Here is a 25,506-nt window from a genome sequence, read left to right on the forward strand (position 1 = left end):
TTATTAACAATCCTCTGCTCATAAAACGCCAACCGGGGATAAATCTGATTATTTTTTTGTAATAAGTTGAAACCAAACCTTTAAATCCTCCTGTTTGCCGGTGTTTCATTTCCCTGCTCAGTGGCGTGGACGGCTCAGAAACGCTGCTTTTGTTTAATTCAGGCAGCATCACAGTTCATCGTTCACACAATGAACCACTTTCAATTGGATCTTAACCTTTCCCAGACTGTTGTCTCGCCTTTGGACCCGTGGCATTCTTCTCCGAGTCGGAGACTGTTGTTTTCAAGGGTGTGGATGAAAGCTTTTCACACTCCGTGCTGTCACTGTGATCGCTGGTACCAGAAGTGAAGCTGCTTGATGTTCTGCGTTGCATCATTTCCATTGATGTTTTGTGAATAAATCCTTACAGTGGCGTTTCTCTCTTATTTCTTGATTCTCTTAAACCTATGAATCAGTTGTTTGTGTGGTGCTGAGTAATGAGACGCACCCTAGACCAACTTTGCTGTGTGTTAGCATGGATTTGTCTTCACGTGTCGCTAAAAATATATATGAAAGTGGGAAGTACATCATCAGCTTTCAAGTGACTGTAAAACGTGTAGCGATTGTTCAGTTGGATTGTGATCTTTACGCTGGAAATTGTACCTGTCTCTCACCGGTTACAGCTAAGACTTAGTCTTGTATCCTCATTCAGGAACAAATGACAATAATATTTTTTATTTTTCATTTTTTCCATGGGCTGATATTCTAAATATGAAGCCCTGGTCGCTCCGTGTGCTTCAGTCTCATGGATCCACTGAGCTGGAAGTCATGGGAGATCTATGGTGCAACTAGTCAATTCTTTCTTCTCTCTGAATATATTTTTCTGATAAAGAGATTATTCTATCAGACAGTGGCAGGGAGGGAGTGAGAACTGCGCTCGCACGTTCCCCATTGGCACCTGTGAAGAAGGCTGCTGTTTCCAGGCCCCCCCTGTGTATTTTCTCATTGCGTATTCCCTGTGAGCCAGGCCTCCGTTATCGTATTCCTATGGTGTACGTCGGCATTTGACACGCAGGCACCAAAGACTCTGGCAGCATTGCTGATCGACTGCCTTTCACTGCAGTTCCCCCTCTGTCGCTGAGGGTCTTCATTTGTTTTCTGCCTTGTCTCGTATCTCTGATGGGCCGCAAACAGGTGATGAACCTGCGAGAATAGGAAGCCTGTCACTTACTTAGACCTTAATTTCATCTAAATCTGGACACTCTGGAGTGTATCCAAGCTTGACTCTGTCTCTCTGTGTGTGTTCTTGTACTTTGTGGTGAGTGAGGACATTTTTGCAAAGTGAGGACATTTTGGCCAGTCCTTCAAGTTGCACTCTGTGGGTTAAAACTACAAAATACCTATTATTGGGTTTTAGTTTGCTTCAGAGTAAAGTTTAAGTTGAGCCATTTCTTTTAGATCTGTGGTCCCCAACCGGGTCCGGTACTGGTCCGTGGATCAATTGGTGCCAGGCCGCAGAAGAAATAATCAATTATTTCCCTTTTGTGTATAATCTGAGTCTGAAGGATCTTTTATTTACAAAAAAAAAAAAAAATTGAAAAATGACTAAATGGCTCAGCCAAAATTTAACCCACAAGCTGGAAAATAAGTAGGAAACAGTTGTTTCTTTGCGAAGGATAAAAGGCTCAGTGAAGAGACAGAAGAGTCTTCGACTTCCAAGAACGTTTTTTTTTTTTTTTTTTTTACAAACAATACCAGGAGTCGTACTTGAAATATGGATTTATTGTGATCTACCATCACTCCCAGATTTAACTCCCATCGATTTAACAATATGGTGAAAATTTTCATGCACTTTATGTTCAGTATTGTGGTGTCTCTCTATGCAATTTTGAAGGCATGTTTAAATGTTACCATAGCAACCAGAGTCAGAGAGCGTCTGGACACTGGTCGGGAGGAGGAGAGTTTTAGCGGGTACACAAACATGCATGGGCCTTATATGGCGGGGCAAAGTGTCAACTTCATACTCCACGGGCCACGCTCCACTTATCAAGTGTTGACCGATCCGCGATGATAAAAAAGTTGGGGACCACTGTTTTAGACGGTTAGTTTTTGGGGGAGAGGCTGGGGAAAGTGAGTCCAAACCTCAATTTGAGGATGAAGACTTTAAAATAACTGGGTCATTATAATTTTAAGGTTTCACATAGCTTCAGAGTCATGGTTGAGGTGAGCCATGTGTTTAGGATGGTCAGGTTTAGGGGGAGAGGCTGGGGAAAGGGTTACGTCAATGAGAAACCTCACAATGTCCCCACAGGGACGGCAATACAAACGTGTGTGTGTGTGGTTCATGTTGGCAGGAGAAGTCGGCAAATACGCATATGGTTCAGATGGAGTTTGACATTTGCGATGTTTCTTATTTGTAAGGACAGTGACATGACATCTGTCGCCGCAGATGTCAGGAACATGAGGCGCATATGCTCCCCAGTCGTCCAGCCCAGCAAGGAAGCCTGTCCTTAGCTGTGGGTTAGTTCAGCTTTATAGCCGCTTCTTCACACTCCTCCTGCATCCGTGATGTTTGATGAAAGAGCAGGATGGCGAGTCATGACAACGCTGATCACCCTAATTGGTTTGATAATGTGGATTTTTGCCTCTTTATCGTGGAGGATTATCGAGTGATGTGAAGCTGGTTCGTCTCCATTGGACTAGATGATTGTCTTTCTGGGAGTAACAGAGAAAAAACATCAAGCTGCTGCAACAGAATCTGGTTGCTAACACCCTGCCTCACACCAGGAAGTGGGACCTTTTCAGTCTCCCCGAAAAGTCACCAGGTGACTCGTGCATCAAAGGCACACAAACACACGATCAATAAACACTGAACACTGAACTTTGACTCGTGTGAGTCAAACCTGACCTCAATGATAAAAAAACAAAAACATTTCTTATCTTATCTTGCTCCACTATTTTATCTATATTATGTGATAGCTTTTTAGCCTTTCAAATATCACTAATATCAACTGGCTGAATTGGACAGCAGGTGGCAGCAGCATCAAAGAGCTCACTTGAATAACACACAGAAGAAGTGTCACAGTGATGAAACCTGCAAAAGAGTAGTGGATCCAGATGGAGTGACACCACAATGCAGTCATCTGTTTCTTGTCTTTTTATCACCATTGTCAAAATTCTCATTGAAAACTCCATTTGTGCGTTACATTGTGGACAGACACGGTCTCTCAGATCTAGTTTAAAAGTGTTTATGGAGGTACGAGGAAGTGATGCTTTCAGATTCACAGGCAGGCGCAGCTCGGATTTTCAGCCCTGACCTCAGTCCATTATATGCCTCTGAGCAGCACTGCAGGATGCACATTTAAGCTCCTGTTTTGTTCCTGATGGAAGGGATGGGAGACTCGATTCATATTCAGTCCATTTTGGTGGAGATGTTTTCAGTGCCGTACACTCAAAGCATGGAGAAATCTTGAGCTTTTATGACTATTATTGTCAAAGATCATATGCAGATGAAGTCAAATTGATCACCCAAAACAATAATCCGCTGAAAGTACCATTTGTAACGTACATTTTTTTTTCCAGGAATGGTGCTTCTTTCAACTCAACATTTGCTATTTTCAGTTTTCTCATCGAGCAGCCTGATTCCCTGACTCTGAGCTGCTTCTCCTGCCAAATAAAAACGGGTGTAAATTGTCTTAATGTAATTGTAAGGGATTCACCTTGTCTTATCTGAGTTAAGTGTCTGGCAGGATAAGTAAATGACATTAACAAGAGGTGGTATTTATAGTCTATAGCGTGTGCAGGGTTGGGGCCAGATGGACCTTTGTTTATCCTATTACCCGTCTCTCTCTCTCTTCACCGTTCAGTCTCGCCTCTTCACACAGACATCTATGCTTTCTCCGTTCATTGACTCTGAGCAGCCTCCATTCACAAACTGACCTCGGCCCGGCTGAATTTTCCGGTACGTGCTTCTGAAAAATATCCATATTGATCTATGCCGGCGCGTACGTTGGGTTCTGATTGGTGTGGTTTGAGCTTATTTTGCGGTCGATGTGGGGAGAACAAGCAGTGGCTATTACCTGAAGCTCATTGATGCTGTTCAAACATCCGTGCTCGGTGCAGACGAGAGGAGAGGTCCAAGACTGTGGAGTCATATGTGAGAGATGGTGGCTGTGAAGCAAGTCCCGAAGTAGGGGTGAGGAATGAATGTTTCTGGTCGAGTGGATTTGGTTAATTCATTTATTACACCTCCATCTACAGTACACCATCACTTGGCCTGAAGCTGACAGAATGGGTGCTCACTTGAACAGCATTTTGAGGGTAATAATAATAATTCATTTTATTTATAAGCATCTTTTCTGACATTTCATGTATGTAAAAATATGATAAGTAAAAATTAAAGTATGTCCTTTGTGCAAATCTGCACAGTATTTTTCTTATTTATTTTGGACAACAAAAAGATGCAAAATATAGCTGGACTTATTCAATTTTCTGACCATATTTCATCAGAATACAGATTTTTTAGAAGGCTGTGTGCCATCAAACACTACTACTTTTCAAGGTATTTCACTCCAGAATGATGAAATTTACGTTGAATCTTTACACATAAGTGTAAACGCCAGCGATGAGTGAGCTCTTTGCTTTTTAAATTTAAAATTTCTTTTTACTGTCCTTCATCATATATGTTAGGTTATGACATTACATTCTGTCATGTAAAGTTGCATTGTATGTGAATGACCTAAATCTGTTAAGGTCAGAGCAATTCATATTATCTTAGCATTTGGGATTAAAAAATGGACAATTCGTTTGCAAAACCAAGTTCCCCTTACTTACGTTGGCATTCCTTCACCGCTGTATTTTAATATGACCAACTCGAGTGGCAGGTTCAGACAGTAGAGCACTTCCTCGTCACAGGCCTCTACCTTTGCCTCACAATGTGTTTGTGTCTGACCAGCTGCTTGGAAAGTATAATGTGCCGGGGCTCGATGTTTAGGAGCCACTTCTCTTTCCATGCCAGGGTGAAATTGCCATCTGTCTCAGGTTGTGCTCCGTTTCCCCGCCTGAACATGCTGCTGCAGAGGTTGTTGTCTTCCTGGTCGTACAGTCACTGCTTTCTATGTTCGGCCTGCTATTGAATGAAATGCTTTCAACCTCGGAATTGGGATTATTCCTGTTTGAGAAAAACTTCAAATGATCAATCAGACCCTTCAGTGCCTGTTCTGTGTTCAAATACTAATTCAGTTTTCACACCGCTTCAGGCGATCAAAAGTTAATTTCCTCATCTTTCGAAGTCATTAAATGACGCCATATTTTTCATATGAAGAATGAAACCCAATGGTTGTTAAATGTCCCTTTTTTTGTGCCTAACTCAGACCACGCTGCCTCACATTTATTGATTTCTTCTTTTTTTTTGAGTCATTGATCGGCGCGAGGGCATGATTTGGTTGGTCAGTCGACTACTTCTACTCTCAACTAGCTTCAGGAATGATCACACTTTTGGTTAGCAATAAAAGTATCTGTGACACAGGTTTATTACATGTTATACGTAACATTCGTAACATAGCTTTTCTGTTTTTCTTACTTCTAGAAATCTTTTTGTCCACTTTGGGACAATGTAAATTAAGGTGCTTGTGCTATCTGCTTGAGTTGATCAGACTAAAAATAATGTTTCTTTTGTCTCAGTGTTTTCACCTGAGTGTAGTCCCTGCGCACGCGTCATTCAGTTGGTGTGCTTTCGCTGCTTTTTATAGTCTCCTTGCTCGGACGGTGCGTTCATGAGCGTCGGAATTTTCGTATACTACAGAAAATGGTTACAATGGCTTACTGGATTTATGTGTAGTGGGACAAAATGACCTCCCAAACTGACGCTTTTGTCTACAGATATCCAACAATGAACTCTTAGCGTTCAGTATCACACGATATAAAACATTTTTACTGTGATTTTAGTTTCAATGGCAACAACGACAAGTAAATGTTCTAAGTGTTTAATGGTTTGGCACTGAACCCAAGACTGAGTGACAAAATGATATTTCCGCTCCAGGAACTTTTCCAAAAGTCACTCATACTTCACATCACCACCCTGCGAAGAAACAAAGTTTTCTTCACAATGTAGTTTTTGTCTTTCCTCATCACTCGCTGCCAGATCGAGTTTCAAATAGAGCCAGCCCTGTGCAGAGACAGTAAAACTTCTCTTTGAATCATCATCAGGTTCATATTTAAATTATAAATACACCCGTGAAATATTCACCAACTGCGAAGTAAAACGTTGTCATAAACTAGCTGCTGAGAAATGGATTTGGACAGTGTGGATTTCCGCTCGCTGCATTCAACCGTGCATTTCCAGAGTGGAACGGTGTGTTGACTCGACCTGAACCAGCGGAGCACAGACGTTGAGGAGAAAACGTTTAGCAGAAGAGTGACTGGGTGTCAGTTCAGAAGAACTTTTTAAGGGGTTTTTAAAAACACTTTTCATCAGTAACCCTCCAGCTTTTACTTTGACAAGTCATTTTACACTGGTGAGGTCTACTGTCTGTTGAGTATATTACAGATTATACATTCATTTCTAATTTGATCATTGAAAAGCAAGTGGAAGGTGACCCGCCACTGGTGGGTTAATAACTCCAAAGAATGGAATTATGCTTTCATTAATGTTAATGTAGACATGAAGTTCATTCCAGGTCTGCCAGGACCACTCATTATTCAAAGTTAATTTTGATTAACCTCCTCACATAACAGCGCAACATGGCCCGACTGTGAAACTCAGTCGTCCACAGCAGCCCTGACTGTATTTCACTACAGAGTGTGGAGAGCAGTCATTTCTCTCTTTTGATCAGTGTTTTGGAACATTTGAGAATGGATGGAGGCTGGAACAGAAAATTCAAAGCTCTGAGTGAAGTTGTTGTCTCATAGTGTACGATAAGCATAACTTTTTTATAGTTGTTTACTGTTCAAAGTAGCGGGTCTTCTTCTTCCGCATCAACCTGGATGCGAAAAAAATCCACTTGACAGCAGTCAATGTGTGACGTTAGGAGCAAGACCAGGTTAAAGTGTGGTTGTCCATGAAAGGCTCAAATGGAGAGATGGTGGAGCTTGGAACAGCTCCATGGTGAAACATCCAATAGAAAGGAGGCCTGTTTGCAAACCTGGGTCACCCTTGAGTCAGTGCCTTAGCCCTTTGATAGCTGGCCGCCGTGAATGGAAATGGATGATAGTGGTCTGGCTTTACCATTCAAAGTGCTTTTATGTGGCCCTCATGAGGTCAAAATAGATGGTACTTTTTCCACAAGTTATTGCTTCCTTTCCTTTCATGAAATAAAAATTACAATTGCTCGATAAAAGAATGTAATTCCACAATATGTCTTCCCTCAAAATAGCGAAACTAAATATTGTAATAACGTGCTTTTATATTTTGCTCATGTTTTAACCTTCCAACTCATATAAACCAAGATATTCAACGCTTGAAAATATCTTAAATTGTGCATTTTAAACAAAATAAAACCATATATAATCAAACATGTATGTACCATTATGGTTTCTCCTAGTTTTATAATATTAGAAAAACTCAATTTAAGTTGGTTTTAGGACTCTTGCCATGACAGTCACAGTATATAATGTGGCCCTTTAGGAAATGTAATTGCGCACCCCTGAACTAGTCCATCTTGCTGCTCGCCCCAAATTTATTTGTAATTTATCATATTTCTGCTCAGTTTTTTTTTTTAAAGTAAAAAACAAAGAATCGAATGTCACAGTTTTATTCAAATCCGAATTTGACTTTGGATTTATTACATTCCAAGTTGTCTTTAAACCACCAATTCTTTTTAGAGACATTAAAGAAGTCTTGTTTGTCAAATAGAAAAAAAAAGCATTGGACTCCAAGCCCTTGAAGCGTAGACATGAAAGGAGAGGATTGATTTGTTTCAAACGACGATCAGGCAGCGAACAAACGGTTGCGGATGTTGGTCTTATCATAGCTTGAGAGAAACGTAGCCTTCGCTCCAGCTCACCTCAAGGCCATTGGTTTCAGCCTATGAGTGTGAGAACGTGTTGTTTTTCACTGCAAATTGCATCTCTGCAGAAACAGAAAAAATAATTACCACATAGTCATCATCCCTCTTATGAATATTTTTTTTCTTGACTGACCTTGTCACTATTTTTATCCCTTCAAGCACGGCGTGGTTAGAAAGAATAAGGAATAAGAGGGTCAATTTTGTATTTCTGCACAGTGCAGCATAATGCAGCTATTGCTACCTGAACTACAGTACGTTCAAGCTGACGTGAACATAGATCACTAAAGGAAGACTCTGATGTTCAGCCCCTTTTCCCCAACATCTGTCTCAGAGCTATACTTGAAAATAAAGTTATTTTTAACAGCATCTATTATTTCCAACATCATGAAGTATCCACAGCTCTCGGCTGCCTGCCAGTTCTGTCAAACTGAGGTAATAGGCAATACATCAACTAGTGTGTGTGCGTGCCGAGTAGTGCGCCTGATGGTGTCGAAGCTCTGAATGTCGCGCGTAAAGTGGACTTGAAGGACACGGCTTGCACCAGGTTTCTTCTCATGATAAGCATATTTATGCGCAGTCTGGCTGCTTGGAACCTTCGAGCCCCAGGTTAGTAAAAATGCACAGACAGAAGCTTAAACAGCAGGAGCAGCATCTCTCTAGCCAAAAGTGCCTCCGATATACCACTCTTTACGTGGTACAGATTCATTTCACGTGTGAATGCTGTTGAGATATTGCCAGCAATATTTTCTTTGAAACATTTAGGGAGCAAATTTAATACATTTGGACGCATGCTTCTGTTGAAGCGGTGAAGAGACTCAGTGGAATGATCACTTGAGTATTATCAAGTGTAGGTCTTGGGTGTTTCTTGGCGGATGTCGCCCCTAGAGAGCAGTGAATCCCAACATCCGAGGTTCACTCTCAAATGCCAACAACTCTGTTGATGGCCCAGATGGTGTTCTGTATGCATTGGCAGCGATTGACTTAAAAGCAAAGGTAGATGCAATTTGATTGTGGCCACGTGGTGGCAGCGTCCATGTCTTTCTTTTGTTGTTGCTCAAGTTAAAAAATTAAATAAATAACAAGACCTCCTGCAACAAATGAATATTTTGGTGACATTTGCAGAGCGAAAACAAATTGACAAAAGAAGAGAAAGAAGAAAATAACAGGGCACAGACAGGAAACGAGGAACTAAGGACGTCGCTACCAAACGCGGAGAGAGGGAAACACTCAAGGACGGGGAAAAACCTGAAACAGTAAATTATTATAAAGCCAACTCATGGGGGAAACCAAAAACACACTCGGATAGACTCACAAGGCCCAAACAAAGAAAAGAGCTCGGTGCTGGAAGATTCAAACACACCCGAGTAAGAAAAAGCCAACAAGAGAAAACAAGACGCGCGTACAAAAACTCTCACACAAAGCACAAAACGCTGCAATAAAAGGACAAAAAATAAGCTAGAAAGAAAACCGAGGGAGCGGCAGAAAAGGCATGCACAATCAAAAGTTTACAAAGAATGTTGAAGAGCTAGATCTCGAGGGTAACTTTACCGGAGGACGCGGTACAACCATTTGGCAGCGCAGACTGGAACCAGGGAGTAGAAATCAGCGAGCTTGATCAGCGGATGGGGTCCAGCTGCGTTGCTATGAAGTTGGAGGGAACAAAGGAAACGGGAGCCACAGACAGGAGAACTGGAAATAACAAAATAAGCACACACAAAAAAACTAAACACTTATAACGTACTTTTTTTTTTTTCTCGATTTAAGTCAACAACCAATGGGATGCAAGTGCACCAAATCACAGGTGGGAACATGCCTTCAGAGATGTGCCTGTCATCACGGCCAACTCTGGTAACCTCCTCTTCACTGACTTATTTAAGTAAATTAAAATGAAGGAGCAACTCATGTGTCCCTCACGCTTACTGCTGAACTAGGGTCCTCCCTCCCTGACCGAGGAATGCACTTCCCATCTCTCTGCCTGAGATTTTTGTTGCTTGCTTACAGTAACCTTTCCTTTCTATACTTGCCAATGTATTCGTAGCATGACAGTGAAACTTGAATCTCAGCTGTTAAAGTGGTGCGGCGTGTGTCCTTGCTTGACCTTGTCAGAATGGTTAGTAAATAAACTCCACTCTGTTGCACACGGCGAGCGGCTGCGAGGAGCGAGAGTTTTTCCGGCTGCTGCCCCGGCAGTCGTGTTTGATATGCTGCTTCTCTCTATTGCTCAGCTCCTACCGCTCTACTGTAATTACTGCACTTGGCAGACAGTCACGACACATCGACAACAGATGAATTTGGGAGGGGGGAGGGAGGGGACCGCAACAGAGAAGTTGCTGCAGGGTTGGAGATGTGAGAATAAAGTAGCGGCACTCAGAAGTAACAGATAAGCAGAAAGTTTAATGCGAAGTGTTTGCAGCTGCTCTGCTTGCAAAGTAGGCGGCCCAGGAGTTGTTTACAAGGCTGTTACAGGACGCTAGGCCAGGTTTGATATGGAGGGTTTTATTTGTGGGCTTGAAGACTACATTTGAGGAGTCTGTTGTTTTAAAGGCAATTGAAATTAGGGCAGCTGAGTGGGACAAGATGCCGGGGATGAAAGGACTGCGTTAGAAGACATTTAGTCTTCAGAAGCGTGATATCAAAAAGCTAAGGGCCTCCATGAGTCAGGTTGTTTCATACAGAAGCATTAAGTCTCCAGAGTAGCCAGCTGTTCTCACTCGAATTTTCACAAACCGTGAAAATAAACATTAATAGAAATTTAAAAAAAGTCAGAAACGCGTATGTGGATGGCAGCAATGACAAATACAATAGGACGTGTTGTTCCACAGACCGCGGAGAAGAACAGAAATATACCTCACAAGCGACCCAATGACATCCATGAAAAATGTTACACATGTGGTAGAAAGCGCCTTCATTCAAATTTTTGACAGTGTTGAAACATTCAGAAGGAAACCCCATTATTGTGTAGAGGATTTGGCTTCGCACAGCACACAGTTGGTTCCTGATGATGCCAAGCTACTACAGTAAGGTGACTTGTTTTCGCTTTCTCCAGTTTAAAAAAGGGTTTCTGCCTGACGTCCTCGCTGTTGGAGCAGGTCTCAGACTGTCCCTCTGGGGTGACTATTGAATGAATAAGAAACGGTTTGATAGTGGTTTGTGCTGCAGTCTCACAGCAGTAAGGTTGGTGGTTTGATTCCAGTGTGAGGATCCTGGGTCAGGTCTTTGTGGAGTTACTATGTTCTCCCCGTACCTGTACTTTCTCTCTCCTGGGGACTCAAGATTCCTCCCACTGCCGCTTCTTTAGTGACCAAATTGTCTGGCGGTATTTTGATTTTTTTAAACATTATTTTTAACATTGACGTTCTTACGTTTTTCATTTTCTGTTCCCCACGTTCACGTTTTGTATGAAATATCCGAAAGGCGACCAATAATGTTGGCAGTGTTCTGCAGTGTTGGTTGTTTTCGAGCGAGTGCTGCTGTCTTTGGAGGTTCAGAGCTGTATTTAGGTCATGAAGTGCATGAAGGAGGTTAAGCTGAAGTCTTTCCAGTGGAATGAAGAAGAGGCTCTTCATCATGTTTTAATTTAACCCGAATGACATCGAGGTGCTTTGAAAGAATTAGCTCACAAATGCAATTAGTCCAACTGAGATTTTTTTTTTAGGTTTTGTTGATTTCTTTTTTTTTTTTTTCCATTTTCTGCAATCAGGACAATGAAGTAGGTCAAACATTGCACAGTTATGCGGAAAGATTTCTAACAGGCTTCTGTTCTGGTGAGATTAAGATGAAACATGAAACGTAAAGCCCAATACTTCATGGGCAGCACTTTCCAGGTGGAGAAGAGAAGAGTCTGTTTTTGCTTCAGAGCCACAAGTTGTTTCCTCTGGGATGCCTCATACATGATTCCTTCAGGCAGCATCCACCCCACTTCCACCAAATACCAGCCCTAGAGGGGATACTGAGATGATATTTTCTCATTTTGACTCGCTTCTCATTTCCTAAGTTGGAACGTCTGGTGACATTGTGAGGTATTTGGGGACTGAATTTGGTGAAATATCTCCAAGCTGCCAGATGGTTATTGTGGCGCTACCGACATCATCTTGGCTGAATCAAACAGCTATTTAAAATAGCTACAGTTTCCTCGCACAAATACTACCCAAATAAATGAAAGCATTAAATCCTTCTTTTAAAAGAAGTATGTTTTTAAAGAAGGTGTTTGGGTGTCGGGAGCTGCTGCCTGTGAGTTGTCTGTGAGTCAATATGCCTTGATTTTAAATAGCAGCGGCACATTTTACACTCCATAATTTTGAAAGGTTTTTTTCATAACTCTTTCATAGTCTGTTTTATACATGTCCCGGATCACACTATGTGTGAGATATGTTTAACTAGTGCTGCAATTGATCCTGGTGGTTTGCGTTTAATGGGCTACGATCATGGTCCAGTTATTTATGGCACAAGACTTGTGATGAAAAGATGGAACAGGACGGTGTTGTGTAATGCAAGTCTATAAAAGTGCTTTCAAGACCAAGGTACATGTTGCGTTTCAGAGCTCCTCAGCTGCAGTGTGAGAGATTGGTACGGTGAATATTTGAGGAATAATCGAAGGAAATGTCATCCACCTACCTCACAACCTTCTAAAACAGGTTGTGAGGTAGCAAGAGTCTTCAATGAAAGTTATTATAAGGCAGCTTATTATAAAACAATTATTTTAAAAACAAAGAAAAGTGTAATAACACAAGCATTCGATTACGTATTACTTCCTTCACTGAAAGTTTATCTGTATAAAAGATATTTTGAAGTGGTGAATATTTTGGCAACGAACTTTGATTTATTTTGAGGGACAAAATACTCTTAAAATTACAAGTTGTAAGATACTAATTCACACAGAAAAAAAAATTCTGAAAGAAAAAAGCTAACAAGTTGAAGTATATTTAGAATTCAAATCGTCATAACACTTTAGCTCTGACCACATGAGGGCCGCATCAATAGCAGCAAAGGGCAGCATGTGTCCCCTCATAACTCTTTCATGGACAGGCTCGGTCGCCTCCTTTTCTGAGGCTTTAACTCTTGGGCAGGAAGCCATCTTTATACAACCCTGACTGCAGCACTGAAATTCACTGCGGCATGTGTCTTAATGTTGTTGTGATTATTACACTTATTATTATTGGAAGGTTCCTGTGGATTGTCCAAAAGAGGGCGATACTCACACCCTGAATAACATCTGAAGTAACAACAAGTAAAATAACATGGTAAAGATTATGTTTCTGATTTATTAATTACATATTAATTACATATTAATTACATTACATAAATGTGTACACGAGTCTTAAAAGCACTCGTGTCAATAAAAACAGGATGCAGATCTTTAGTATTCCGTTCAAACTTGTCTGTTGCGTGTAACTGCCCATGTATACTTGAAATTCCCGCTGCTCACCAGGGATGCGCTGATAATATGCCTTTTGTCATGGTTATAGAACAGTGAGATATTGAGTGTCACCATGACTTTCTGGACAACCCCGTCAAAGATCTAAATCGACAGCTGACCTGGAGACACTGGTCCCCTCATTAGAAGCCGCCACCTCGCATCGCAGCCTCACGCCTGGCACATCTCCTTCCGTAATGAGCCAACTGCAAATAATGAGCAAACACCACCGTTTTGTCCTTTTGACTGCTCAAGTGAACACTTTGACTCACTGTTGGGGGGGATTTTTTCCTCGACACCAGCCGACACTGAGCATTGTCAGTTATGCTGCACACAGCTGCCAATAGATGTTGCATTTTTTAGACTTGGATATATATTGATATTATACAAACAACATCTGCAAATTTCAATTTCTGGTTTATATGTTTCATCATTGAAATTTAGAAGGGGATCATCCTTTTTGTGGCATCCTAATAACTGCTAAAAATATACTTGTGTGTTGGATTTCTAACATAAATCCACTCACTATTTTGGGTTAAGATGGCTGCAGTTAAGAGGCATGACTTTACTCGTCTTGTTTTACAGATGGTTGGGTTTGTTTAAAAACAAGTGTAATGGAGAAGAGTTGAGGTGACTAACTACAAATATCATGGCGCAACGTCAATGCCAGTGTCGGCACTGAGCTTGAACACACACACACACGAATGGTTCTAATGTTTCACTGCATTATTTACCAGATTATCAGTTTGGTTTAGAGACTTAGTCGACACTTGCTCCATCTTCCGCTGCACGTTTTGCATCAGCCCTTTTTAGGTCCAGTTCCTGTTATTTCCGGTCAGAAATTTGCCTTTTGTGATAAGCAATTTCTTCATTGCTATGCATTTAAAAAGCAGATCTAAACTACATTTTTTTCAATGTTTTTGTCTTTTAATGAATGGTTGCGACTGTAACTTAAAAGTCAAATGTTAAAATTTGAAATGGCTGAAATGGCAAAAAAAAAAAAAAAGTTTTCCCTCTGTAACCTTAAAATAGATCAATGGTTAAAGGTGTTTGTGATGGCTAAAATACCCTCAACCATCTCTGGCTAAAGTATTTCAGAGGTGTTTCTGGGTGTTTAATAAATGACCAAATTACTCTTTGTATCTGGCAGCGACGGATGAAAACCACGTCCAGATTCTATTATCACCAAGTGTTGTCATTTTAATAACCACAAATGAACTGTGACCCAAATCGTCGTCACATCCTCTTGACTAAACACTAAAACATTTACGGCATCATTAAGTCAGCTGCTCAGCTGCTGTTATGACTATTGATCTGTCATCTGTGAAACTAATCTTGAATCTGGGTCACAATCCATCTCAGCTGCTCCCTGACAAAACAGAGTAAGACTCTGATCAGGTCGCAACTCTGACACAAATCTGTGTTGAGGACCATCTTCACTTTGGAGTGAGAGGGGACCCACTTGTTGCCCTCACTTGTTCTTCAAAAACAGTTGATGCGGTGATAGCAGTGTCAGGTGCATCCATTCTCTCTTAACCCTCAGTCAGAAACATCACAAAAACAGATGCTTCCAGAAGGTTTTCGGACCGGATGTCTGAGCATCTCCAAGGCGACTCCGAGTCTCTGGTAGAGTTTTTCCCCACCACTTGTTTCACTTACCTTCTTACCTTCGAGACAGATCGAAAGCTTTGCCTCGTATCGCCATACTCTGCATATATTCACAGTCTTATGTTTCACTTTGCAACTTGACTTGCGACGCTGCCTGCTGATAGCAGCCACTTTACCTGCTCTAATGAAAGAAGAGCCACCACGTGCCTGAGCATAATTCTACCTGCCACTTAGTCGAGCCCCGCCGGGTGACACGCTTGACCTCCCAGCAGCCCCTCGTTCCTGAAAGCGCGCAGGTATGTGGGAGCGTGAGCTGGTGCGAAGCAGGTCCTAATTGGCTGGCAGGCTTTACGGACGTCTCTCTGGGGAGCCGCATCGATTATTAATAGGCAGTCGGCATCAAAGAGCCAGCTGCCACTCAGCAGCAGCACCGCAGGAGTGATCAACAGATATTGGAGCGACACGATTTTCTGGTCACAGCAAGGGTGAGATGGGATCGATAGAAACATCTCCCTCCCCTTTAAATCTATCTTTTATAGTCTGTTTTATACATGTCCTGGATCACACTATGTGTGAGATATGTTTAACTAGAGCTGCAATTGAACCTGGTGGTTTGTGCTTAGTTATTTATGGCACAGGACTGATGATGATGATGATGATGAAAATATGAAGATGAAACAGGACAATGTCGTGTAATGCAAGTCTATAAAAGTGCTTTCAAGACCAAGGTACATGTTGCGTTTCAGAGCTCCTCAGCTGCAGTGTGAGATTGGTGCTGACGGAAGATTAATATTTTTGAGGAATAATCGAAGGAAATGTCATCCACCTGGTGCTGAAACATGTTTTGAGGTAGTCCAATGAAAGTTATTATAAAACAAATTATTATAAAACAATTATTTTAAAGCAAAGAAAAGTGTAATCACACAAGTATTCAATTACGTATTACTTCCTTTACTGAAAGTTTATCTCTATAAAAGATATTTTTAAGTGGTGAATATTTTGGCAACGAAACTTGGATTTATTTTGAGGGACAAAATCCTCTTAAAATTACAAGTTGTAAGATACTAATTCAGACATAAAAAAAAAAAAAAACTTCTGAAAGAAAAAGCTAACAAGTATATTTAGAATTCAAATCGTCATAACACTTTAGCTCTGACCACATAAGGGCCGCATCAATACCAGCAAAGGGCATCATGTGTCCACTGGCCGACCCAACGCTGATGTAGATGGAAAATAAGATGAGACCAAAAATGGAACCTTGTGCACTATACATTTATTTCCCCATCTTATATCATATACGGGTCAAACTTTGGTGTTGAGGTCAAGGTAGTTTAATTAAATTTCTGTGCCTAGAGCTTTTTTTTCCTCGATCGACTTGTGTTTTATTTGACGCGCGGCTCCCCAACTGACTTGAAGTGAAGCAGCTAGAATCTGAAACTAGTGCTGAAGACGGACAACAGCATGCTATAATACTTTAACTGTACTACTCTCAACCGCTTCAGAACCTCTGGTGTTCGACACTTGTTTGAATCGTCCTTTTCTGGGCTGTTGAGCTGAATTTTGCACCTGAGGCTCACAAAGGTGATTGTATCCTGGTCCCCTGCCAAGAATTCAACACACACTTATGGCCGTCCCACGACCCTTCTTGTCAATCCATCTGTCATTCTGTTTTTTTTTTTCACTGGTATCCTTGCTGGTTTATCAGTCAGGATCAACCTCCTCCTGGCGTCCACATCGGGGTCTGGCAAGGTCGTCTATTGGCAGTTCTTAATCTCCACTGAACGGCTCCTTGCTCAGCGTGGTCAAGCTTGTCCAACACGGTCTTTGACTTCTAGTTATGATGACCAATGAAAACGCCGACTTTATTACTCATGTGCGTCTGTGTGATTTCAGGTGAGCCCATTTTTAGCTCTGTCATATTGACTGTTACACACTGTCGGTTTGACCTGCGGCGCAGCAGCTACTTTAAACTATCGATTGCTAAAGCTTTTTGTGGCTCTGTGAGTATGACAGGTTTCGTTTTGCTAACAGACAGCAGCAAATCTATGTGTGCGACGGTGCATATATGACTCACCAAAACCGCCATGTTACTGAATGCAGATGCCTCTTGTTGATATCTGATGACGCCATATTTAATGCGTATGTTTTCTACTGGGAACTGAATGGGCTTCAGAAGCCCAACAATAAAAGCTATCAAATACGTACTTGATTTAGCTTGGTGCTTGACGCTAAATAGGATGTGACCCAGACCCATTCAGCGCCAGATGGCCGTCCACTTTTCGCTTGTTCCGTACAAGTCAGGTCTTTCTTGCTCTTATCAGAGTTCAGATTACTTCATTGATCCCTGAAGGGCAAATCTTTTTCCAGTTATTCTGCCTTATAACGGCGACACACATACATACAAATGGAAACATTCAGAGCAGCAGTAGTCAACCACTGTCACCTCAAGAGATTGGCAGCATTAGCAACAAATACACTGTTAAAAACACCCCATTTCAGTTCCTTATCAGTGTTTAGAGGCCTGACAGCTGAGGGCATAAATGAGTTTGACTGATGCTTTGTTCTCCTGCATGGTCCCTTCCCAGTCTTTCTCAGGTTGATCACCACTTCTTCATTTTGTTTGGACTTTGAGGCAGTGTTGTCACGATATTAAAATTGCAAACTATATGCGAAGAAAAAAAAAAAGAAAAGAAAAAGAGAGACAAACACATTTTTATCTCCATGGAAACAGAATCAATTAAGTAAATACATGAAAATACATGAATAGAATAATGGGAGAAAAAGAAATAAATGCAAAATAAATAACCCAAATTTAAGCTACAGTTACTCAAGCCTCAGGAGACTATCTTTGTTGGTCTTCAAACCACACTGTTTGAGTTGGCAGTGACATCTTACTGTTGGTTTAGTTGCAGGTCTGTTTCAGTCTGCATCTTTACACGCAGCAGTATTGATATTGCAAATCAGTATTGTATATCCGCATATAGTGTTTAAGTATATACTTTCAGAAGTATTGATATTTTTGACAACCTTATAGAAACTTTTCAGGGCACCACTTAACAAAGGCAAAGGCAACCCCGGGATTGACTCAGGCGTTCGTGACATCGAGCTTGGGCGTCTGGTCAATAAGAAATCTCGGCTCTTTAACATGTCTATTGATTGTGTCGAAAATAAAATGTGAGGCTTCACCTACACTTTTCCGGGCTTCATGACCTCACCTGTATCGGCACACATCTGCAGTAGACAAGTGCAGACTCGCAGAGATGCAGTGTCCACTGATGGAGTCAGAACCAGCAGCCTTCCTTGGGTCAACTCCTCAAGAAAGATGCAATGGCTGACAAGGGACTCATTGACTGTGGAGATGATAGGAAAGAAAATGAATTAAAATTCTCTGCCAAGTCATTATCACTGTCACCGCCGACTGCAGCAGCAATGCTGGTTTGAGTGGACCGACTAATGGACATAATTCCTCTCCAGGCTACTCCACTGAACTGATTTTCAATTTTATTCCTCCCTTTGATTCACTTTTCCCTCCCTGGAGACAGCCTTCACCTCTACCCTGTGCTTTTTGTTGATGACTAATATTAGTTCTTCTGTGCCTGAGGACTCATTATTTGGATCAGTAGTAACCATGTCCTTATTAGGGTAACCAGCTGCAGACAAATAGTCCATCAACACCCTCGCTAGTAGAAACACTGCCAGTTTGTACATGTACACTCGATAGAAATGTTACTTTACTGTCCTGTCCTCTCATTCTATGCGCTGGAAGCAAACTTGTAGCACCAAAGGACGGTAGTGGCAGAGACGTGTATGCTCCTCCGTGTTTAGTGTCTTTCAGAGTAGTCGCACATGTGACGCGTTCTTCATAACTTCTCAGAGTTTTACAGTCATTGAAGTCCGCGGGGAAACGGGAAGCAGAGTTAGATGTCTAAGATGGTCGAGGTCAGAGATTATATTGGGCCAGGCTCAAATGGTCTGAGAACGGAGCAGCTTGAGTGTTTCCATGACAACACAAAGACATATTTGGGTTTTCTGTAGCGTTTAATTGACCTGGCATACTGGGTACAAGCTCATTTCCCCTTCACGTATGTGTACGGGAAAAACAAGGTGGTCATGCGATCAGCTTTTGGTGGTAAATAAGCATAATCTAACAATGAGTTTATGCCTATTTACCAACCTTTGACATAACCTGGCTGCCTAACCTCGATGGGGAATGGTTCCAGTCCCCGAAAACCAGAAATGCCAGTTACGCCCATTTATGGCCACAGTTGGTTGACATTGGATAGTTTGGACACACAGGGAGGAGAGGGGCAACCTGTTGTTAGAACTAGAGGAAGACAACTCTTGTAGTTCACGGCTGCAGCATTGTAAATGAGCACACAAAGGGGAGAAAATAAATATCTGTATTTTACTTGGCAGACTTTCTCCTATTGAATAAACGGCTCTGGATTGTAACACCCACGATAATAAGTCCAGTGAGGAAACCATTGTGAGCGCTGAAGTTCTTGTTTACCTCAGTTGAATGTTTTCAGTATAACGCTGAATTGACACAAGCGAGATCTGTTTTAATTCTGAAGAGACAGCTGTTGTCAAAAATAGTCTGGTCTAAATTTGTGTAGAGCCTGGCTGAAGGTATGTCTACCAGCCCCCACTTTAACTCAAAATGGAAGTCGGCTAACTTTTAAAAATCATATCACTCTTTTCAAAGGCACCTGGTCACATATTTTTACCTAATAAAAGATCCTCCAGTACTGAATATCTTTCACTGATAATGATAGTCCCATACATAAGAAAATGTCTTCCTGAGAGTCTTAAGAAGACAAGCTATAAAATGGTGTGGCACGGGGAAATGACATCATAGAGGGAAAGGGGGTGATTCTGTGAAGCGGCTGTGATGTGAGCTTGAGAATGGCTATGACTTTAGCAGGTGTAGCGTAGCGTGACGCGGCCAGTGATCTGCACCGCCCTGTTATCATGTTTACCGCAGGCCATAGCTTGTGTGTCTGTCTGTCTGTCTGTCTGCCTTCATCACCGCCACCCTCTCTCCTGCTCTCCGACCTTCGCCTTTCTCCACTAGACTTCTTTTATCTTCAGCGTTTTTCAGTCTTGTCTTGGCCCGCTGACCGTCTCAGCTGCATCCTCCCTGCCCCTCTCCGCTTCACGCTTCCATTGGCAGCTGCTTATCGCTGTTATATCCCCCCTGTTCTTCTTCAAGCGTCTGTTTTAAAGAAGTAGGATGCACCCTCAGAGATGTGTGCGGCGTTGCACATGCACACCAGCAGTGGGAGATCTTTTAGCCCAGTAGATGTTTCAAAAGCACACATACATTGAACGGGGAACATGCACACACTGCTTTGTTTCGTCATGAATTATTCACTTTGTTTTCGCTGGACTGCAAGGGGTGGTGTGCGAGGCAAGTGGAGGGGTGGGGAATATGTCGTCGCAGGCTGCAGCGAGAGAACTAGACTCCCTACACTCTTCTACATGTTCATGTACTGGCCAGAACTATAACACCTGACAGCATTTAATCACTGAATATTCTCCTAGATAAATTGGATGCATGTTAAAATCTGAACATCTGGTTTCACTTTCACTTTATATTTCAATATAGGCTAAGTCTCATCTAAGCAATGAAGAGGAACCTGGTTAAACTTGCTTCTGTCTTTGTGATGTTGATGTGTCTGGGCGCTCCAGGATTATGCCACAGTCCTCATTGATGATTCTCAGTGGTCCTCATGCGTGAGTGGTTGCATGTCTATTTGTCTATGGTGCAGTACGCCCTGTCATTGTATGGCTCTTCATTCAACTATAAACTGGGAACAGGTCACATAAAATACATGAATGAACAGCATAAGTGAGTCCTCCTAAGAGTGGAAGCCATGACTTAAATGGCTCCCTTTTTTTACAGGGTTACAGTAGTGTACCGTAAATTCCGGAAGGAAAATTATACATTATCCGCAGGTGCAGTGCAGAGGGTCACTTCTAAACTGGTTTTGAAAACGGGTTCCAGCATGGAGACTGACTCATGAAACAAACAGGGCAATGTTCTGAACTGGAATCATCAATTCCTCACATCTTTTATTGACCTTAAATCGCATATCTGAAGTTCCGACACCACAGCCGGTCTCAGCTGCTGCTTCTCGTCTCCAGTCTCCAGGTGATTGGTACTATTGGCGGAGCAGTGGACACACTGGTGAAAACATCAAGCGAATTTTGAGTGCTTTATGGTCAATAAAACGCCTGTTATTTTGTCAGTTTGATGTGATGAAGCTCAATATTTTGGCAGCATGATGCTCTTTAGCCTGTAATAATCCATATATAAGCCAAGTTGTAAAAGCCGCACGATTATTATAGTCTGGAAATTATGGTACTTTTGAAGTGGACTGTTTGACCACATAAGTTAGCTTTAGCTATTCTCTCTGATTTATTCCCGCCAATCTTTTATTCATTTCTTCCTGCTGTGTACTTGGCTCAAACACAATGTTCTAAAACTAGCAATTTTTCCTTTGACTGCAACACCTTGTTCCACCACACCATGAGAAATAATCTCAACCAAACATACTGTACACAACATACAGAACATTAATCCGGTTTAATAGGAGAAAGTGATATTTTTCTTAATCCAGGAACGTTAAACTCAGAGGCCTGTGGGCCACAAGACACACCACACCAATGGCCCACTGACTGACTTGACTTGGAATGGATTTTACCTCCGCCAAATAAGTTAAAAATAAGTAATACATACGTAATTTTATTGCAATTTTGAGGAAATGGGACAAGAATATTACATTTTGGTAGTGCTCTGGATTAGCATCTGGATCTGGGTTTGTGGTATTTGCCAGAAAGCATGACATCATGAAACAGCTTGCATATAAATCAACGTTGCACTTCCATGTGGCTGATGCGCCATGTTGAATAGGAAGAGTGAATCATAAGGTGTCCCGCACTAAAAGAGTCCTGGCTAACACAAGATGGACAGCTGATGATGAATTGTGACCTGCCACTGAAGCGCCTCGTCTTTGCCTCAGCTCCAGTGAGGATTGTGGCTCGACAGGATGAAGAGAGATCACTTTTTCCAACGTTTTTGTTGAAATGAAATAAGAGGAAAAAAAAAAAAAAAAAAAAAAAAAAAAAATATATATATATATATATATATATATATATATATATATATATATATATAAAAAATCCTTTTTTGTTCAACTATTTCATGTGAGAAAGGTGGCTGACATCACATAATAGGAATTGAAGCATCAAAAAGTTGGATTAAAATCTCCAATATTTTAGATGCCCTGACAAAATCCTTAAATCTACATAAGACGAGGGATTGAATTTACAATTACACGTCGATCCTCAAGGTTGCAATGAAAAATTGATATTGAGGAAGGTGGAGGGCAGAAGGTTGTAAAACAGCAGCACGTATTTAACGCCTCATTTTTGTTCCCCACTCTTCAAAAGACTGTATTCAACCTGAGCGCAGACAGTTTTAAACATCCAAGTGATGCAAGAAGAATGAAATCCTACTGGTGGTTCGCGGGCCATCCAGCAAGCTGTGACTGAATCCTTATCTTCAACTGCAAATGATCAAAACTCTCGAGATGTATTTGTCCTGGCGTTATTGAACAATAAACTCCATTCCATTTCCTAATGATTGTTGACTTATTTAACACTTTTTAAGTAACTTGTCTCTCTGTTTAAATAATGCCACAGCAATGAGCAGATGTATCAGGGCTACCTGCCATCTTCAGTCTCTGTCTGTAATGGGATTTCATGCTGCAGTGTCCAGAGGTGCTGCAGCTCACACATGCAGGAGAACAGTCGTTCATCTCATTTCCTCCCCCCTCAACGACATATTGTATATTCTCCTTCTTTCTATCTTTGTATTGTATGTACAATGCTGTCTGGCAAGCGTAATAATAAACTTTAATAGGAAATAAAGTGACTAATTACCCAAATAAAATTGACTATCGTTCTCTCCAGTGAACGCTCACAGGATTAAATGTCAGCTGAGATGTTTGACTTTTGTTATCTATTCAGTTTGACGTGAAAATGCTGCTGGAATATAATTGCCTTTTTCATTAATTTCACAGCAGAAAAGAGCTGTATTTTCTCTGCATTTTATATATATATATATATATATATATATATATATATATATATACTAAATGTTGAAGATATTTTGCAAATGGAGAGATCAATAATCAATACACGTTGACCAAACAAACTCTGAGTTTAACGTTCCTGGATTAAGAAAAATATCACTTTCTCCCATTAAACCGGATTAATGTTCTGTATGTTGTGTACAGTATGTTTGGTTGACATTATTTCTCATGGTGTGTTGCAGTCAAAAACCTGTAAAGTAAAAAGTTAAAAAAATAATAATCCATTAAAAAAAATAAAAAAATAAAAATAAATAAATAAATATATATATATATAATATTTGGGAACTTTTTACATTACAGGTTTTTTACAGTGTAGTATTTAGTAAAACACCACAGCATCAACTGGGATGGAGCAGTATTCGAGGCCCCTCAGAAACTTGTGAAACATAAAACATGAAGTCATGCTGCTTGTTTTGCAGCGTTGACCGACATAAAGAGATAAAAGGGGAACTTAGTGCTCCCAAGTGGGAGAACGATCCTAGACGTCCCTATTATGCACTTAGTTGTGCCTTCTTAGTTTCATCATTTCACCCACAAGGTCTGACAATCGTCTTCTCACTCTGACCAATGGAACCAAGATTTGTCATTTGTGGCAGTGACTTGTTTGCCAACGTACTTGTGAGTGGCACGTTTATAGTAGAATTGAAGCCGAGACCACTTAACCCAACACTGAGTCCAGGCTGAAACCAGCGTCTACAGAACCCAAGTGTAAGACCAAAAATTTGAGGGCCAGAGACTGAGACATGATTGAGTATTGACTCAGTCAGGACTTTGTTGGCCTGGAACACTATTGTTTTGGAGTGTCACTTTTTTTTTCTTTCTTTTAGTCTTACAAAATATGTTATGCGTTTAATTTGTGAGAAAAATAAAAATACAATTGCAGAAAATGTAGGGGAAAAATGAGTCACTGAAAAAGATGAAGGAAATTATTATTTCTAAAGTTATTTGTCATCATTCCAGACCTCAGTTTAACCATTACTTGATGGTTATTGTTTCAAACGTAGACATTATGGATTAACAGCTGGTGCACCTTTTATGTCCCCATAACACCATTCAGCTAATTAACTCAGTGCTTTATGAAGAACATATGTTAGTAGTAAGCTAATTGATAAAGCTTCTGGAGCCTTGTTTCCCAAAAATAACATCAAGGCAGTGGAGGAAGGAACATGCGCGGACCGATCATCTGACCCACGACGCGCTTTGTTATTGTGTATAACGCAGCCTCTGTATGCAGACATGTCCCGTTAGCTACATTTACTGACTGTTTTTTCTTCATATTGAGGTGTAAAACCTTTCCTGTCTCCACACTGGACCGTGGTAGAGTGTCACAGGGGAGGTGCTGGAGCGCTCACTCCAGGGTTTGATGTCCTGTTGTGGGCTGGAGCTGGGACAGGGATGAGGCGAGTCTGGGACAGAGCGTGACTTGGTTTATGACTTTGTCACAGCCAAACTGCACAGAAGCGCACATTCAGAGCTGGACACGCACCGGGCACCTCTTCACTTCTGGAGAGACGTCACTCACTCGGCAACCCCTCCCACATGCAGCGGCCACACACATAGAGGAACAGCCACCTGCAGCAGACACTCTACATTCACTCCTACAAAAGCCTGTTTTAAGGCTTGGAACACATTATTCCTTTCTCCATTCATTGTAATGGGAAAAATCCATTCAGATTTTGAACAATTCACTTCTCGAACCGCCGTCTGGAACGGATTGTGGTCTAGAACCGAGGTACCACTGTATATATATATATATATATATATATATATATATATATATATATATATATATATATAGTGAGTGAATTCACTGACAGATTTCTTTGACACTCTCCAGGTGACACCACAAGACACTAGTTTTACGTGAGTGCAGGTGTTCTCTGCTTCGTATGACATTGTTGTGAAACGGTTTTTCATGAGCCTAATGGATGGGCCGATTCAGCAAAACCTCAGCAGAGGACTCCCTCAGTTAGAGATCAATATCATGTACCGTTATTAATATTTATTCACCTCTCGGGCTCCTCTAAATCTCAGGGAAGGATCAGTGTGCGGAAACAGCAGCATGGCGAAGGCGGCGAGAAAACACCGTCATAAAAGCCTTATCTCCGGCGAAGAAAGTTTGTTCTGCATGTGTCACCGTGTTTAAACAGCCACAGATAAATAGAGTGAAGCATGAAAGCCAAATCCAGCCCAGTATCGATCTGGTCAAACATCCACCCGGTCCTCCCAGCCTCTCCTCTGATGTCACCACATTATCAGTGAACTATGTCCATGGGAACGAAAGCATCGGCCATGGTTGGAATGCTGTTTGTGAACTATTGAAATGGCGTTTCCAAGTTGC

The 25,506-nt window shown here is 41.4% G+C and overlaps 1 protein-coding gene across 10 annotated transcripts in view; it reads left to right on the top strand.

The window, feature by feature from the left end:
- shank3a (SH3 and multiple ankyrin repeat domains 3a) overlaps positions 1–25,506 on the top strand; it is a 182,714-nt gene that overhangs the window by 18,302 nt on the left and 138,906 nt on the right. For 8 of the 10 annotated variants that reach the window (XR_008416534.1, XR_008416535.1, XM_053885401.1 and 5 more), the window contains exon 1: positions 3,847–3,940. The exons of 1 other annotated variant lie outside the window; for it this stretch is intronic. The gene's annotated coding sequence lies outside the window, so the exon portion shown is untranslated. Of the gene's footprint in view, positions 1–3,846; positions 3,941–25,151; positions 25,461–25,506 lie in introns of those variants that run through there. One more of the 10 variants, XM_053885399.1, reaches the window with a different exon arrangement.

Source organism: Synchiropus splendidus, chromosome 14 (assembly GCF_027744825.2).
Source record: "Synchiropus splendidus isolate RoL2022-P1 chromosome 14, RoL_Sspl_1.0, whole genome shotgun sequence".
In the NCBI taxonomy this organism is placed as follows: Eukaryota; Metazoa; Chordata; class Actinopteri; order Syngnathiformes; family Callionymidae; genus Synchiropus; species Synchiropus splendidus.